General features: G+C 30.7%; 2 long non-coding RNA genes across 2 annotated transcripts; both read left to right on the top strand.

Annotated features, from left to right (window-relative positions):
• The first annotated feature begins 7,350 nt into the window (after positions 1-7,350).
• LOC140177370 (uncharacterized) lies at positions 7,351-9,679 on the top strand. The gene is made up of 4 exons (XR_011869216.1): positions 7,351-7,503; positions 7,595-7,644; positions 7,738-7,866; positions 9,376-9,679. It is a non-coding gene; the product is annotated as an uncharacterized lncRNA (long non-coding RNA).
• A 5,244-nt stretch (positions 9,680-14,923) lies between these two features.
• LOC140177369 (uncharacterized) lies at positions 14,924-15,406 on the top strand. The gene is made up of 3 exons (XR_011869215.1): positions 14,924-15,049; positions 15,141-15,190; positions 15,284-15,406. It is a non-coding gene; the product is annotated as an uncharacterized lncRNA (long non-coding RNA).
• The last annotated feature ends 1,270 nt before the right edge of the window (positions 15,407-16,676 follow it).

Raw genomic sequence — 16,676 nt, 5'->3', positions numbered from 1 at the left:
AAATAATTAATGAAAAAATATGAGCAGAAAATAAAGCATATTAAATAAAATTCAATTTGTTATCTAATTAATCTTGTGTCCATACGATATAACTTTACGAAAATGTTATGAATCACAACCTTTTTTATTCTACAATTTAAAAAAAACACTATATGTAGCCTTTAGTAGTACAAAAATAATTATAAGAATTAATTATTGATATTGATATTAATCACAATTGATTATTGATACCCTAATTTTTTAAAATATATTTTACCTTTTTAAAATATAATGCATGTACCGTATAGACCTTTTATTATTATTATTATTATTATTATTATTATTATTATTATTATTATTATTATTATTATTATTAAATGGGTCACTAATAATGTGTGCATTAACTATCTCCTAATAAAATTATTGCACTTGAAGAATAAAAATTAGAACTATATCAATTAATATAATTAGAATAATTAAAAATATGATGATTGATAAGTAGTTTAATAACGCATTAAATATTGATTTGATATAATTATAATGAAGATATTTTTTTAAATTAATATAATCATGCATTACTCATGAGCTAATTGTAAAATAATTAGAATAAATTTATTTGAAAAAAAAGAGTTTATGTGTAATTTTTTTTAATTATTTGTTTGTCTTATTTATCATTTATACTTTCAATCAATTATATTAATAAACAAATAAACTAAATTAACTCCGGTTATACTTGGACTATTCAACAATTCAACATAATCTTTTTAATTTGAGATTAACTACTAATGATAGAAAATAAAAAATTTAGAGTAATTCAATATTATGAATAATAATTATTATTGTGAAATAACCTAAAATCATAATGCAATTTGTTTTTAAAGAAACAATCATCCATTAATATCTATAAATAGAAACTATCATCAAAATGTTTTGATTAAAAATATGAAGGGTTAATTATTATTCATTATTAATAATATATCGATTATATAAAAAAATAAAAAATATAATTTTCTGATAAGATTAAAATTAAAATTATAATTTTAAAATTATTACAATTCAAATTAATCTATCAGGAGGTATAAGAAGCACGTTCAAGTCTAAATTACAGTATTTTACTAAATCTTGACTGAAAAAGAAAATAGTTACGTATTTCTATCATTTAATTTATTTAATACACCATGTGCTAACACTAACGGTGTTTTTTAAAAAATATATTGATAAAAATAGATATAATATAATTACAAATATAACATAAATAAATAAAAAGTTTAATTACTCTATTGGTCCTTATAATTTTGCGAAATTCTTATTTAAGTCCCTATACTTTTTTTTTCCTTTTAATTGAGTCCTTGTACCGAATTTTTTTTTTAATTGAGTCCCTACACTTTTTTTCCTTTTATTTGAATCCATGCAATAATTTTTTTCTAGTTGGGTCCCTATACAATTAAGCCAATTACTACCAAGAGGGATTTAATTGAAAAAAAATAGTGCAGGGACCCAATTAAAAGGAAAAAAAGTATAGAGACCTAACTGAAAATTTTGCAAAACTATAGGGACCAACAGAGTAATTAAACCTAAATAAAATATATAAATAAATGCGAAACTAATATGTTTACCAATGTCTTTGTTATAAATTAGAGAATAAATTATGTGTTCGGTTGCTTGGTGATCACATAGATGATCAAATAATTGAATTATAAATTGATCTCATAGTGTACATTTTATTTTTTTCTCATTTTTGAATGAAAGCAATAATTAAAAGAGTGAATAGTAATACATAAAGAAAAAAAATTTGCACCACAACACATAATTATTACCAAAAGAAATATTCATATTAAAATATTAAAATTTTACATACTGCAAATCATGAAGATCAATCATAATGTACTGGTCACTTCTCTCTATTTTTGACCATGATATAAATTTTTCTTTTCCAGTCAAGAGTCCAATAACAATGAGTGAGTAATATAAGAAATTATAACTTCGTATGTGTATAAAATAAAGAGAATTTACTGATTTATTTTATGTTAAACAATAAAACTAACAATAGTATATTAATAAAAGGATATACCTTTAAAAAAAGTCACAATACAGTTTTAAATATTTTCATAAATAAACTGTTAAAATTTTTGTTATCGATAAAATGAGGCTATTATACAATTTTTTGGCAAAACTTAAAATAAAAAAGAAAATAATTTTGTGTGGATTAATATAAATTAATTACGTACCAAATAAGTAGAATCATTCATTTGGTTGTTTCAATATATCAGCATGGGAAAGCAAATTAAAATTATTATCCGAAATTTTACGATCATCGATCGTATGTACTATACGTGACTCATTCTCAAAAGATATTTTGCATGTGTGTACAGTCAGAAGATATATTCCGCTTGATTTCTCAATCTCAAAATTTGAGAAGACATAGACCTTCCTTTCTATCAATTCATTCTCAAATATTTTTGTCAAATAATTATTGATTGAATAATAAATTTTATCGTACTCCAAAATAAGTTAAATATAAAAGCTGTTAGCATTTACAAAGCTATTAAAAAGAATTGTCCTTGACTTGTGAAATAGTGTACTTATAAAATTAACTTAAAATATGAACTACAAATATTTATAAGAATTTAATTTTGATGCACTGACAGTATCGTGCATCCAATTACGTAATGACACATCAATAAAAATAAATACCTTTTACATTGACCGCATGAATGGTCATAAAAAAACAGATGTGATTACACGACTATGTAAAAAAATGTTGACATGCGGATAATTTCACTAATTATTCTAAAGATTTATGTCAAGCATGGTAATTTAAATATTATTTTTCACTAATTACACGAATATTATATTATATATTTCATATATTACTAATATTATATTTCAATCAATTTCAATCAAGTTATTTTAATTTCAAGTAAATTTACACGGATATTATATCATATATTTCAACAATTTTAATTATTTTAATTATTACAATCAAATTAATTATTTTTTCAATTTTATCACGTGCATGACACAGGTTAATTACAATAAAAAATAATTTTATTAGAAATAAAAATGTCATATTTTCAATTATATTAACTTTTATGATTAATTCAATGAAAATACTTACTCAATATATATGTTATCTACATTAATTATATGCCAATATTTTTAGAAAAGAACTAAAAGAGGAGATATATAAATATATATAATATTATTACTATATAGGAAGCAGGTATAAATTGCTATGTTTTTTTTTATTATATTATACAACTTAAAATTATAGTATCATGTTATTATTAATTGTAGATACTTGCTACAATTATATCAAATAATTTAATTATGACTCTAAATAAATAAAATATATAACAATCAATATTATTTATTTTACATTCAATATTTACTGTAAATATAAAAAGTAAAATAATTAATGAATAAAAATAGGAATTAAAAATAAAATATATTAATTAAAATTTAATTTGTTAAATAATTGATCTTGTGTCTATGCAATATAATTTCACAAAAATGTTATGAATCACAACCTTTTTATACCACAAAAGGAATACTATATGTAGTTTTTAGTAGATAAAAATAATTATAAAAATTAATTATTAATATTATATCAATCAAAATTTATTATTGATACTTTAATCCTTTTCAAAATATATTTTGCTTTTTTAAAATACAATGCATGTACCGTCTATACCTTTTCTATTATTATTATTATTATTATTATTATTATTATTATTATTATTATTATTATTATCTAATTGATATCAAATTAAATGAGTCGTCATTAATGTGTGCACCAACTATCTATTAATAAAATTATTGCACATGAATGAGAATTAGAACTATATCAATTAATACAATTAGAATGATTAAAAATATTGATGATTGATAATTAATTTAATAATGCATTGATACCTCACTTTCATTAGTTGATAATGTATTAAATATTAATTTTATATAATTATAATAAAAATATTTTCCTAAATTAGTATAATCATACATTATTTATCATTAAATGTTAATTGTAATATAATTATAAAAAAGATATTTTTATAAAATAAATTTAGAAAAGAGAATAATACTTTCATTTTGGAGGAAAAATAAATTCATGAAGAATTGACACCTCACTTTCATTAGTTGAAAAAAAATCTAGTTTTAATTTATTAAGTAGATTTTTTTACGTATTAATTTTATATTTAATATTAAAACATGACAATTTACTATGTTATTTTACTATTACTGTATGTAGTATTATATTATAAAATATAAAAATTGAAATGATTATTATATAGTTTAGATGGATTGAACTAAATATAAAAATATAAAACAGAATTGTATTATTAAATTTTAGTAATTTTAATTAGTCAATAATTTAAAATAAGATAGAAGTGACTATTCATAATTGAATAGTTTTGGTTGATTAGACTAAAAAAATTAAAAAACACTCTAAATAAAAAGCCAAATTAACTTTAATATTAAATTTATTAAAACGATTTTAATTTTATATAATAGTTAAATAATAGATTAGTAAAAGCAAATCAAAGGATGACTTTAATTAGTATTTGATAAAATATTCGTTTAGAATAATTAAAAAAAATAAAAATATGATATTATTAAAAATAATATATTTTTATGTTTAAACAATTACATTTAAATAAAATATTTGCAAAATATAAAATTTAGCGTAATATAGCTTCATGAACATCAATCGTTAATCAAATTATGAATTTACATAAAATTAATACAATTTATTTACGAAAAAATAAATAATAATTAATATTAATAAATATAAAAATCATCCAAACACTTTGATTAAAAGTATGAGTGGTTAATTATTAATAATATTTTGTTCATAAAAAAAAGTAAAAATATAATTATTCAGATTTAGATTTTAAAAAAATTAACGTTATAAGTAACAAATAATCTATTTTATCATACATATTATAAATTAATGAATCAAACTAACTGATATAATGAATTATAATTAATTAATTAGTATAAATTATATGATATTTAAAAAAATGAATAAGAAGAAAATAAAATGAAATAGAAGAGATAGAAGACTACAATAAAATAAATTCAGTGTGAGTTTTTTTTTATAAATTTCATATCACATCCGTTTCAATAATGATAAATAAAAATACGTCAACTTGATATCTAAGAGAAAATGATGAAATAAAATCATAACACAGTTTTAAAGTAAAAAACTTAAATTAGACCATAATATCATTGCACAACACAAATTGAAAGTAATTTTACACTACAATATACTACACAAACAGGTAAATGACTTAAGTTTAAATATGATTTTTTTTTTTATTTATGCATACATGATAACACCGTGGTTTATAAATGCCTCATGGATAACATATCATATATTGCTCTGAATCATGAGCACGGGAGTTGGAGAGTGTGTGGTGGTTTGTGTCCACGATAGTTGCCTTCTTGCAACGACGCCTCATAGGAAGAAAAAGAATTGTTGTAGAAGCTACCCAATGAAAGAGTAATTGGTAAACAAATGATATTTTCTTTTAGCATATATGGTCTTTTATAGTGGTAAAATAAAAATAGAAGGAATAAAATTTTGTATTTTTATATTAGGAATAAAATTTGATATTTATCCTAATAAAATTAAATAACTAATTAGTTATAATTCATGTATTTAAATAAATAAAATATTAAGAATTAATCAAATCAATTAGTTGATAAAATTAATTAGTATAATTGATTTTATTTGATTTATTGAATTCAAAAAAATAAATTAAATAATTGATTGAATTAATAATAATACACGGCTAATTAAAATAGTTTATATACGGGTTTTCAAGTTATTATTATTATTATTATTAGATAATGAATAAGAATTAGAATTATATAAATATTTTTAAAATTAATATAATTAAAATGACTAAAAATATTTAAATCAATGTGCGTTAATAATATCATAAGATTTTATCATTTTATGATTAGAATCGAATATTTTTATCATTATTACTACGATTGGTGCCATTATCATATCATTATCATATATTATTATTATTATTAAAATGATTAAAAGTATTTTCAATTGATATATAATTGATAAGTAGTTTAATAATATATTAAATATTGATTTGATATAATTATAACGAAGATATGTTTCTAAATTAGTATAATTATGTATTATTTATTAAATATTAATTATAATATAATTATAATAAAGATAATTTTTATAAAATAATTTAGAATAGAGAAAAATGTATTCATTTTGGAGGAAAAACGGAATCACGAGAGATCGACATCTCACCTTCATTAGTTGGGAAAAACCCCAATTTTAGTATATTAAGTAGATTAATGTAACGTTAATTTTGTTTTCCTAATTATACTCCTAAATTAGTGAATAAAAATAAATAAATTAAAAAAGTAATTAAAGAGAATAATTGTTACTGTTAAGGACGATTTTATTATTACTAAACTCTTATAACTTCAATGCTTTAAGGACAAATTACTTAGATAAACTAAAACATGCAAAAATTATTTTTTATAATATTTTTTTTAAAAAAAAATTAAATACATCATAGTAAAATAATATTGAATATTGTATTATTATGATTTTATTTTAATTATTTGAATATTAAATTTTATAATTTAATAATTTTATTCTACTTAAATTATCATTATTATACTATAGACAAAAATGAATATTTAAATATAAAATTAAAATTAATATTCAAAAAGGCAAAAACCAATAATAAAAAGTACAACCAGTTAAAAAAATACTTAAAAATCTCATAAAAAATTTTATATTTATCCGATAGAATTATTATTATTATTATTATTATTATTATTATTATTATTATTATTATTATTATTATTATTATTATTAAATACTATATAAACTGCTGGATGGTCATGTTTACTTCTACGTAAATATGAGATTAAAGGTTAAAGATTTATTTGGATTTTACTATCTCAAATTTATATAGATAATTGAGTACATATTCAAATAATTCAAACTCTAAATATTTAATATATAAATAATTGAGTATATGTTTAAAAAGTTGGGTACTAGTATATTAATTCTAAATTTATTTATAAAATACATACTTGATATTTATAAGTGATAAATGTAAACCCCAATTAAATTAGTAAATAATTAGTCAATAAATTAGTTTTTAATAAGGAGGATTAGAAATGTGAATATTATATCAAATTAGGATAGAGCTCATCGAAACGAGAATTTTGACACCAATTTCGAAGAAAACGGTCCAAAATTAGACCGAACGGACCGAACCAGTTGAAGCGGACCCAAACTGGGCCATCGGTCCAACCGGACCAACTCATTAAAATGAAGCTGAACCCCTTTCTCTCCCTCATTTGGATGCAGCAGCGTGAAACACTTCCAGGGAGGGGAGAAAGCTTCCGAAACTTTACGGTAAATTTTCGATCCTCGTAACTTCTCCGTCCGAGCTCCAATCGCTGCACCATTTGCGGCCACGCGTCCACCGCGTCGAGCTCTACATTTCTACCGGAACAATTTCACTGGTAACTTGTTTAATCACTCTCAGTCCTCTTTTCTCCCAGTTTTCGAATTTTAAATGGGAATGTTGAATTTCTTTGATTTCTGATGTTTTAGGATCCAATTAGCTTGAGAGAAACGTTCACTCTTGCTTATGTGAAGCTTGGGTAAGGTGAGGATACGATAATTCTATTTTATTTTTATTGAATTTAAGCTTTGAGTATTAAATTGGATATATATGTGTTATGAATGTGTATTAGGTTGTGAATAAATAATTGGAGCTTGGAATTGTGAATACTGGAACTTGGAGGAAGCGGATTAGTTGAGTTTTGAGGGGCTGCCTTGGTTTTGAATAAATAGCTTTGGTCGTTACGTGGAAATCGGCCAAGGTATGGTTTAGGTTTTTTGCATTTAATATATAATGTTCTATGAAAACTTAAGCTAGATGACCATTGGATAAGTTGGAATGCAGGTGTATATTTAATGTTTAGTAATTTGTTGATGAATATATTTGGTTGAAGTTTATTGGATAATTAGTTTTTAATTTTGGATGGTGAATGTTGTTATGTTAATTTGGAGAGAATTATGGTTGAATGTTATTGTTGATGAACATGGTTAGTTTGGTGCTTGTTGATTAACTAATGATTTGGTGAATTATTGATTTGAGGTTTAATTATTGTGGAGGTTGTTGTGATAATGAGGTATTTTGTGTTAAAAGTCTAGGATTTGTGAACTATGATTCTTAGTTGGATTTTGGTTGTTGGACTTGAATATTGCATGAGTTTAATTGTTGATCTGAGGTAGATTTATTGTGGTGATTGTTATGATGATGAGGAAGGGTATGTTGAATTGAAAAGAATGCAGGTTTGGACCCGAAAAGGGTGGCAAAGTCCAAGTTTTAGAGGAGATGCTGCCGAAATTTTATAAAAAATTAGAGATTTTATTTAGATGATTATTTAAAAGAGATTTAGATTTAAAGGTTATATGGTTTGATTTTGAGTCATTAAGAAAATGAGTATGTTTTAAGTTTGAAGTTTGATTCGTAGAAAAGAATGAATTATGTTTTGAATTGGAACTATTGATGGACGGAATGAGAGGTGTGATAATGAAGGATAAGGATTGAATATTTTAATGTATGATGATGAATGAGATGCAATTGAGAATGATGTGGATGTTGATGAATTATAATTGAATTATTTATATGGCTTATGAATTTGAATAATCTGAGATACGAGATTCCCTGGATTAAGTGCCGTGGCTTGCCACCACGTGTACCAGGTTGAAAACTCGATACTCTGTTGACCCTACGACGTAAGTATGACCGGACACTATATAAATTCCCGGGAATGTTAGCCCCATTGAGCAATATTGATTATTTGAGAAAAATCTATGCATAGGCTCTTGGGGATGCACGTCGGGGGACAGTCTAAGGACAATTCAGACTTGTCGGGTTGGCTGGATAACCGACAGATGAGCCTCATCAGCCATAGGACAGGCATGCATTATATGCATATTACTTGAATTACTTGCTTGTGCTCAAATTGGGTGTGCCTATCTGTATTTGCCATGCTAAATGTGTATTTGTTACCTGCAGTAGTTGTAACCTTCTTGTGTTTGCCTTTATCTGTCTATTTGTCCGTAAAAATGCATGATGGAGTTGGAGGTATGGAGGAATGGAAGTATAGGACTTAGATTTAAGGTTAAGTTAAGTTAGGATTAAATATTTTTAGGAAACCACCTTTTATGGCTTCTGTTTAATACTTTAAGCTCTATAATCTGAGTGTCGGCGTTCTAGGATTGCCTCTGGCATTCCCAGGACCTTATATATTATGTGTGTGGCACCTTTACCATACTGAGAACCTCCGGTTCTCATTCCATACTATGTTGTTGTTTTTCAGATGCAGGTTGGGAGCCATCTCGTTAGGCGTCTAGACTCTTAAAGCGGAGGGGTTACTGGATATTGTTGTTGTATAGTTTTGTTGTACAGTGATGTATATATATGTACTTAGCTTTCTCTCCGCATATCTTGTCCTTTTTTATCCTCTTAGAGGTTTATGGAGAGGCAGGATTGTGTGTATGTACTTTTGGGTTTTGGATATGTATGTATATATGTGTAAATATTCTCCGGCCAGTCTTGACTTCGCAGGCTGAGTTAGGAGCTTGTTATTTTGTATCTTTGGCACTCTATTCCTACTTCTGTTATTTTATGTTTGACAGTTACCGTTTTCTTAGCATGCAAGTTAACTCGTTCCTTGAGCGTTGCGCTTTTATCTCGCGATTTTTATTTCCCCTATTCTTCAAGGCTCCTAGCATATTATAACTCTTCTGCTATTATATATACTCATTTTATTTTAGAGGTCGTAATACCACATCACCTCTGTTTTACGACTTAAGCGTAAAGCTTTGTGTGGTAGGGTGTTACATTATGGTATCAGAGCAGTTCGTTCCTATAGAGCCTGAAAGACGGACTGATTGTACTTTTGTGCATTCTCTGTATATGTGTGTATGTGCTATTAGGATATCTGACTGATAGATATGGCATAAACATTTGTGAGCATGCATTTGGAACTTAAAGCATTAGACCTGCGATATTGAGACTGATCAACTTAATATCACTTGTTTGGTGTGTATAGGGACCAGATGTCGACTCGCGGGCGAGGTAGAGGTAGGACAGGCACCGTTACTCCTGCCCCCATAGGGACTGATCCAGTAGACTTTATGGCTGCCCTGGGAAATATGGCTGCAGCTATGTAGGCGACAGCCGAGGCACTGGGTAACCAGATAAATTAGGGTAATCATGGGAATAATAATGACGGAGACGGTCCTATGACACTTGCTACATTTCTGAAAGTTCGCCCTCCGACTTTTAGGGGAACCTCAAATCCCACTGATGCAGATAATTGGATTCAGGCTATGGAAAGGGCGTTACAGGCACAATAGGTTCCTGAAGAGCAATGGGTTGAATTTGGAACTTATCAGTTGCAAGGTGAAGCTCAGTATTGGTGGCAGGGAACACGACGTATCCTGCAGCCTGATGGTGCTGCGATTCCTTGGGAGGTTTTTCGGACAGAGTTCTATAAGAAGTACTTTCCTAATTCAGCCAGAAATGCCAAGGAACTTGAATTAATGCAGTTAAAATAGGGATAGATGACTGTTGCTGAGTATATTAGTAAGTTTGAGGAGTTGTGTCGCTTTTCTCGTATCTGTCAAGGGGCACCAGAAGATTTTGCCGAATGGAAGTGTATTAAATATGAGGGAGGTCTTCAGAGCGATATTCTGAGCTTCGTTGCCCCAATGGAGATCAGGGTATTTTCTGAATTGGTGAATAAGAGTAGGGTGGCTGAGGATTGTGTGAGGAAGGCGGCAGCAGAGAAAGAAAGTTTGAGGGTGCCTTTTCAGAGGCCTTCAGGGAGGAACTTTGCACCGAGAGGTAGGAATTTCAAGCGTGGAGGTTTTGTTCCGCAGCAGACTCAGGGTCAAGGTAATTACAGAAGGCCGAATATTACTGCTAATCAAGGAAAAAGGTTTGGGATGCAGTCACAGCAGGATCTGAATTGTCAGAAGTGTGGAAAATATCATCCTGGAGTTCCGTGCAGATTAGGACTTGGAGTGTGCTATTCCTGTGGACAGCCCGGACATATAGCCAGTAATTGCCCGGAGAAGAAGTATGAGACTGGTAGAGTGCAGCAGCCGGGGAGAGTATACACCACTTCTACCATAGGTGCTGAGGGATCTGAGACACTAATTAGAGGTAATTGTGAAATGGCTGGTAAAATCTTAAATGCTTTATTTGATTCAGGAGCAAGTCATTCATTTATTGCATTTGAAAAGGCCCATGAATTAGGATTGAGAATGGTAGTCTTAGGTTATGATTTGAAAGTATATAATGCTACTCATGAAGCTATGGTGACTAGGATAGGATGTCCACAAGTTCCCTTTTGAGTACAACAGCGTGAATTTGTGCATGTTTTGATTTGTTTGCCTATGACTGGTCTTGATCTCATTTTGGGATTGGATTGGTTATCCAAGAATCATGTTTTACTTGATTGTTCTGAGAAGTCAGTACAGTTTATGCCGGAAGGGTCAGAAGCACCGGTTGTAGTGAATAGTTACTATTTGAACTCTATGATAGTAAACTGTTCTGGAACTGAATGTCAGGGTATTATGTTATTAACTGCGGGAGTATCAGGTGATGATAAGAGTTTAGAGCAGATTCTCGTTGTACGTGAATTTCCAGATGTGTTTTCGGGTGATATTAATGAATTTCCACCTAACCGGGAAGTTGAATTCGCAATTGAGTTAGTGTCTGGAGCCGGTCCGATTTCAATTACTCCTTATAGGATGTCACCTTTAGAAATGGCTGAACTGAAAGCTCAGTTGGAAGATCTGTTGGGTAAGCATTTTATCCGACCAAGTGTTTCTCCGTGGGGAGCGCCAGTGTTACTGGTAAAGAAGAAGGATGGGAGTATGCGGTTGTGTGTCGATTACCGGCAATTGAATAAGATCACTGTGAAGAATAAATATCCGTTGCCTAGAATCGATGATCTGATGGATCAGTTACAAGGTGCCGGTGTGTTTTCTAAGATTGATCTGCGATCTGGTTATCACCAGATAAGGGTTAGAGACGAGGATATTCCGAAAACTGCTTTCAGGACGCGTTATGGTCATTATGAGTATACAGTGATGTCTTTTGGGTTAACTAATGCCCCGACAGTATTTATGGTTTATATGAACAGGATTTTCCGACCGTATCTGGACAAGTTTATTATTGTCTTCATTGATGATATTCTTGTTTATTCTAAGTCTGAAGAGGAACATGCTGATCACTTGCGAACTGTGCTACAAATTCTGAGAGACAGGAAGTTATATGCTAAGTTAAGTAAATGTGAGTTCTGGAAGAGTGAAGTGAAGTTTCTCGGCCACGTGGTGAGTAAACAGGGGATAGCTGTGGATCCTGCTAAGGTGGAAGCAGTGATGAATTGGGAGCGACTAACTTCAGTGACAGAAATCAGGAGTTTCCTAGGTTTGGCGGGGTATTATCGCAGATTCATTAAAGGATTTTTACAACTCGCCTTACCTTTAACTAAGTTGACTAGGAAGGACACGCCTTTTATCTGGACTCCGGAATGTGAAGAGAGTTTCCAAGCATTGAAGCACAGGTTGACTACTGCACCTGTATTGGTATTACCTGAACCAAGTGAACCGTTTGAAGTGTATTGTGATGCATCTCTGAAAGGGTTGGGGTGTGTTCTGATGCAGCACCAGAATGTTGTAGCATACGCCTCACGGCAGTTAAGGCCGCATGAGATGAACTACCCGACACATGATTTAGAACTTGCTGCTGTTGTGTTTGCTTTAAAGATTTGGAGGCACTACCTCTACGGCGTTAGGTTTCATGTTTTCTCAGACCATAAGAGTTTGAAGTATCTTTTTGAGCAGAAAGAGTTGAATATGCGTCAGAGGAGGTGGATGGAGCTCCTGAAAGACTATGATTTTGAATTGAATTATCATCCAGGAAAAGCGAACGTCGTGGCGGACGCTTTGAGTCGAAAGTCTTTATATGCAGCTCGGATGATGCTACGGGAGGAAGAGTTACTGAAGGCATTTCAAGGTTTGAATTTGGGAGTTAGAGAAGAATCTGGAATCCTGTGTTTGAGTCAGTTGTAGATTTCAAGTGATTTTAAATTAGAACTTCTGAAGGCTCATCGAGATAGTGAAGCGTTATATAAGGTATTACCAACAGTTGAACAGGGAAAATAGTGGAGAGTGTCAGAAGGTCAGGATGGTTTATGGAGGTTTAAGAACCGGATTATTGTGCCTAATGTTGGAGACCTGCGACAAAGTATTTTGAAGGAAGCTCATAAGAGTGGGTTCTCAATTCATCCGGGGAGTACCAAAATGTATCAAGATCTGAAAGCGATGTTCTGGTGGCCAGGGATGAAGAATGATGTGGCATTACATGTATCTAAATGTTTAACGTGTCAGAAGATTAAGATTGAGCATCAGAGACCATCAGGAACCCTTCAGCCTTTGGAGATTCCACAATGGAAATGGGAGAGTATCGCAATGGATTTTGTGATAGGTTTGCCTAGAACCCGATCTGGTTGTGACGCTATTTGGGTGGTTGTGGATCGACTGACAAAATCAGCTCACTTTCTTCCTATCCAAATAAGCTCCACAATGGGGGAATTGGCTCGAATGTATATCAAAGAGATTGTCAGGTTGCATGGTGTGCCTTCTACTATCATATCTGACAGAGATCTTCATTTCACATCAAGGTTCTGGGGAGCTTTTCAGCGTGCATTTGGAACTCAGTTAAGCTTGAGTACTGCGTATCACCCTCAGACAGATGGTCAGTCAGAAAGAACTATTCAGACCTTGGAAGATATGCTAAGAGCTTGTGTTTTGGACCAACCGGCGAGCTGGGACCGGTATATGCCATTAGTAGAGTTTGCTTATAATAATAGCTATCATGCGAGCATCGGAATGGCTCCATATGAGGCTCTGTATGGCAGGAAATGTCAATCTCCGTTGTGTTGGTATGAAACTGGAAAAAGGAGTTTATTAGGGCCTGAGATGATAGCCGAAACGACTGAGCAGATAAAGAAGATTCGTAGTCGAATGCTTATAGCCCAAAGCTGCCAAAAGAGCTATGCTGACCAGAGGTGAAAGCCTTTGGAGTTCGAAGAAGGAGAACATGTATTTTTGAAAGTTACACCAACCACTGGAGTGGGAAGAGCTATTAAGATTAAGAAACGGAATCCCCGTTATATTGGACCGTTTGAGATCCTGAAGAGAATTGGGCCAGTGGCTTATAGAATTGTCTTACCGCCGTATCTTTCGAATTTGCACGATGTGTTCCATATGTCACAGTTTCGGAAGTATACTCCTGACGCAAGTCATGTCCTGGAACCAGAACCAATCCAAGTAAGAGAAGATCTAACACTTCCAATAATTTCGGTGAGAATTGATGATACTAATATTAAACGATTACGCGGAAAGGAAGTATCATTGGTAAAAGTAGCTTGGAATCGAGCTGGTATCGAAGAACATACCTGGGAGCTCGAATCAGATATGCAGAAGGACTATCCACATCTCTTTTCAGGTAACTAGATTTGAATTTTGAGGGCAAAATTCTTTGTTAGGTGGGTAGAATATAAACCCCGATTAAATTAGTAAATAATTAGTCAATAAATTAGTTTTTAATAAGGAGGATTAGAAATGTGAATATTATATCAACTTAGGATAGAGCTCATCGAAACAAGAATTTTGACACTAATTTCGAAGAAAACGGTCCAAAATTAGACCGAACGGACCAAACCAGTTGAACCGGACCCAAACCGGGCCATCGGTCCAATCAGACCAACTCATTAAAATGAAGCTGAACCCCTTTCTCTCCCTCATTTGGATGCAGCAGCGTGAAACACTTCCAGGGAGGGGAGAAAGCTTCCGTAACTTTACGGTAAATTTCCGATCCCCGTAACTTCTCCGTCAGAGCTCCAATCGCCGCACCATTTGCGGCCACGCGTCCACCGCGTCGAGCTCTACATTTCTACCGGAACAATTTCACTGGTAACTTGTTTAATCACTCTCAGCCCTCTTTTCCCCCAATTTTTGAATTTTAAGTGGGAATGTTGAATTTCTTTGATTTCTGATGTTTTAGGATCCAATTAGCTTGAGAGAAACGTTCACTCTTGCTTATGTGAAGCTTGGGTAAGGTGAGGATACGATAATTCTATTTTATTTTTATTGAATTTGAGCTTTGAGTATTAAATTGGATATATATGTGTTATGAATGTGTATTAGGTTGTGAATAAATAATTGGAGCTTGGAATTGTGAATACTGGAACTTGGAGGAAGTGGATTAGTTGAGTTTTGAGAGGCTGCCTTGGTTTTGAATAAATAGCTTTAGTCGTTACGTGAAAATCGGCCAAGGTATGGTTTAGGTTTCTTGCATTTAATATATAATGTTCTGTGAAAACTTAGGCTAGATGACCATTGGATAAATTGGAACGCAGGTGTATATTTAATGTTTAGTAATTTGTTGATGAATATATTTGGTTGAAGTTTATTGGATAATTAGTTTTTAATTTTGTATGGTGAATGTTGTTATGTTAATTTGGAGAGAATTATGGTTGAATGTTATTGTTGATGAACATGGTTAGTTTGGTGCTTGTTGATTAACTAATGATTTGGTGAATTATTGATTTGAGGTTTAATTATTGTGGAGGTTGTTGTGATAATGAGGTATTTTGTGTTAAAAGCCTAGGATTTGTGAACTATGATTCTTAGTTGGATTTTGGTTGTTGGACTTGAATATTGCATGAGTTTAATTGTTGATCTGAGGTAGATTTATTGTGGTGATTGTTATGATGATGAGGAAGGGTATGTTGAATTGAAAAGAATGCAGGTTTGGACCCGAAAAGGGTGGCAAAGTCCAAGTTTTAGAGGAGATGCTGCCGAAATTTTATAAAAAATTAGAGATTTTATTTAGATGATTATTTAAAAGAGATTTAGATTTAAAGGTTATATGGTTTGATTTTGAGTCATTAAGAAAATGAGTATGTTTTAAGTTTGAAGTTTGATTCGTAGAAAAGAATGAATTATGTTTTGAATTGGAACTATTGATGGACGGAATGAGAGGTGTGATAATGAAGGATAAGGATTGAATATTTTAATGTATGATAATGAATGAGATGCAATTGAGAATGATGTGGATGTTGATGAATTATAATTGAATTATTTATATGGCTTATGAATTTGAATAATCTGAGATACGAGATTCCCTGGATTAAGTGTCGTGGCTTGCCACCACGTGTACCAGGTTGAAAACTCGATACTCTGTTGACCCTACGACGTAAGTATGACCGGGCACTATATAAATTCCCGGGAATGTTACCCCCATTGAGCAATATTGATTATTTGAGAAAAATCTATGCATAGACTCTTGGGGATGCATGTCGAGGGACAGTCTAAGGACAATTCAGACTTGTCGGGTTGGCTAGATAACCGACAGATGAGCCTCATCAGCCATAGGACAGGCATGCATCATATGCATATTACTTGAATTACTTGCTTGTGCTCTAATTGGGTGTGCCTATCTGTATTTGCTATGCTAAATGTGCATCTGTTACCTGTAGTAGTTGTAACCTTCTTGTGTTTGCCTTTATCTGTCTATTTGTCCGTGAAAATGCAAGAT

The sequence above is a fragment of the Arachis hypogaea genome, chromosome 12, assembly GCF_003086295.3.
Source record: "Arachis hypogaea cultivar Tifrunner chromosome 12, arahy.Tifrunner.gnm2.J5K5, whole genome shotgun sequence".
Classification (NCBI taxonomy): domain Eukaryota; kingdom Viridiplantae; phylum Streptophyta; class Magnoliopsida; order Fabales; family Fabaceae; genus Arachis; species Arachis hypogaea.
Note: the sequence above shows the minus strand (reverse complement) of the source record. Positions and strands in the feature narration are given on the sequence as shown.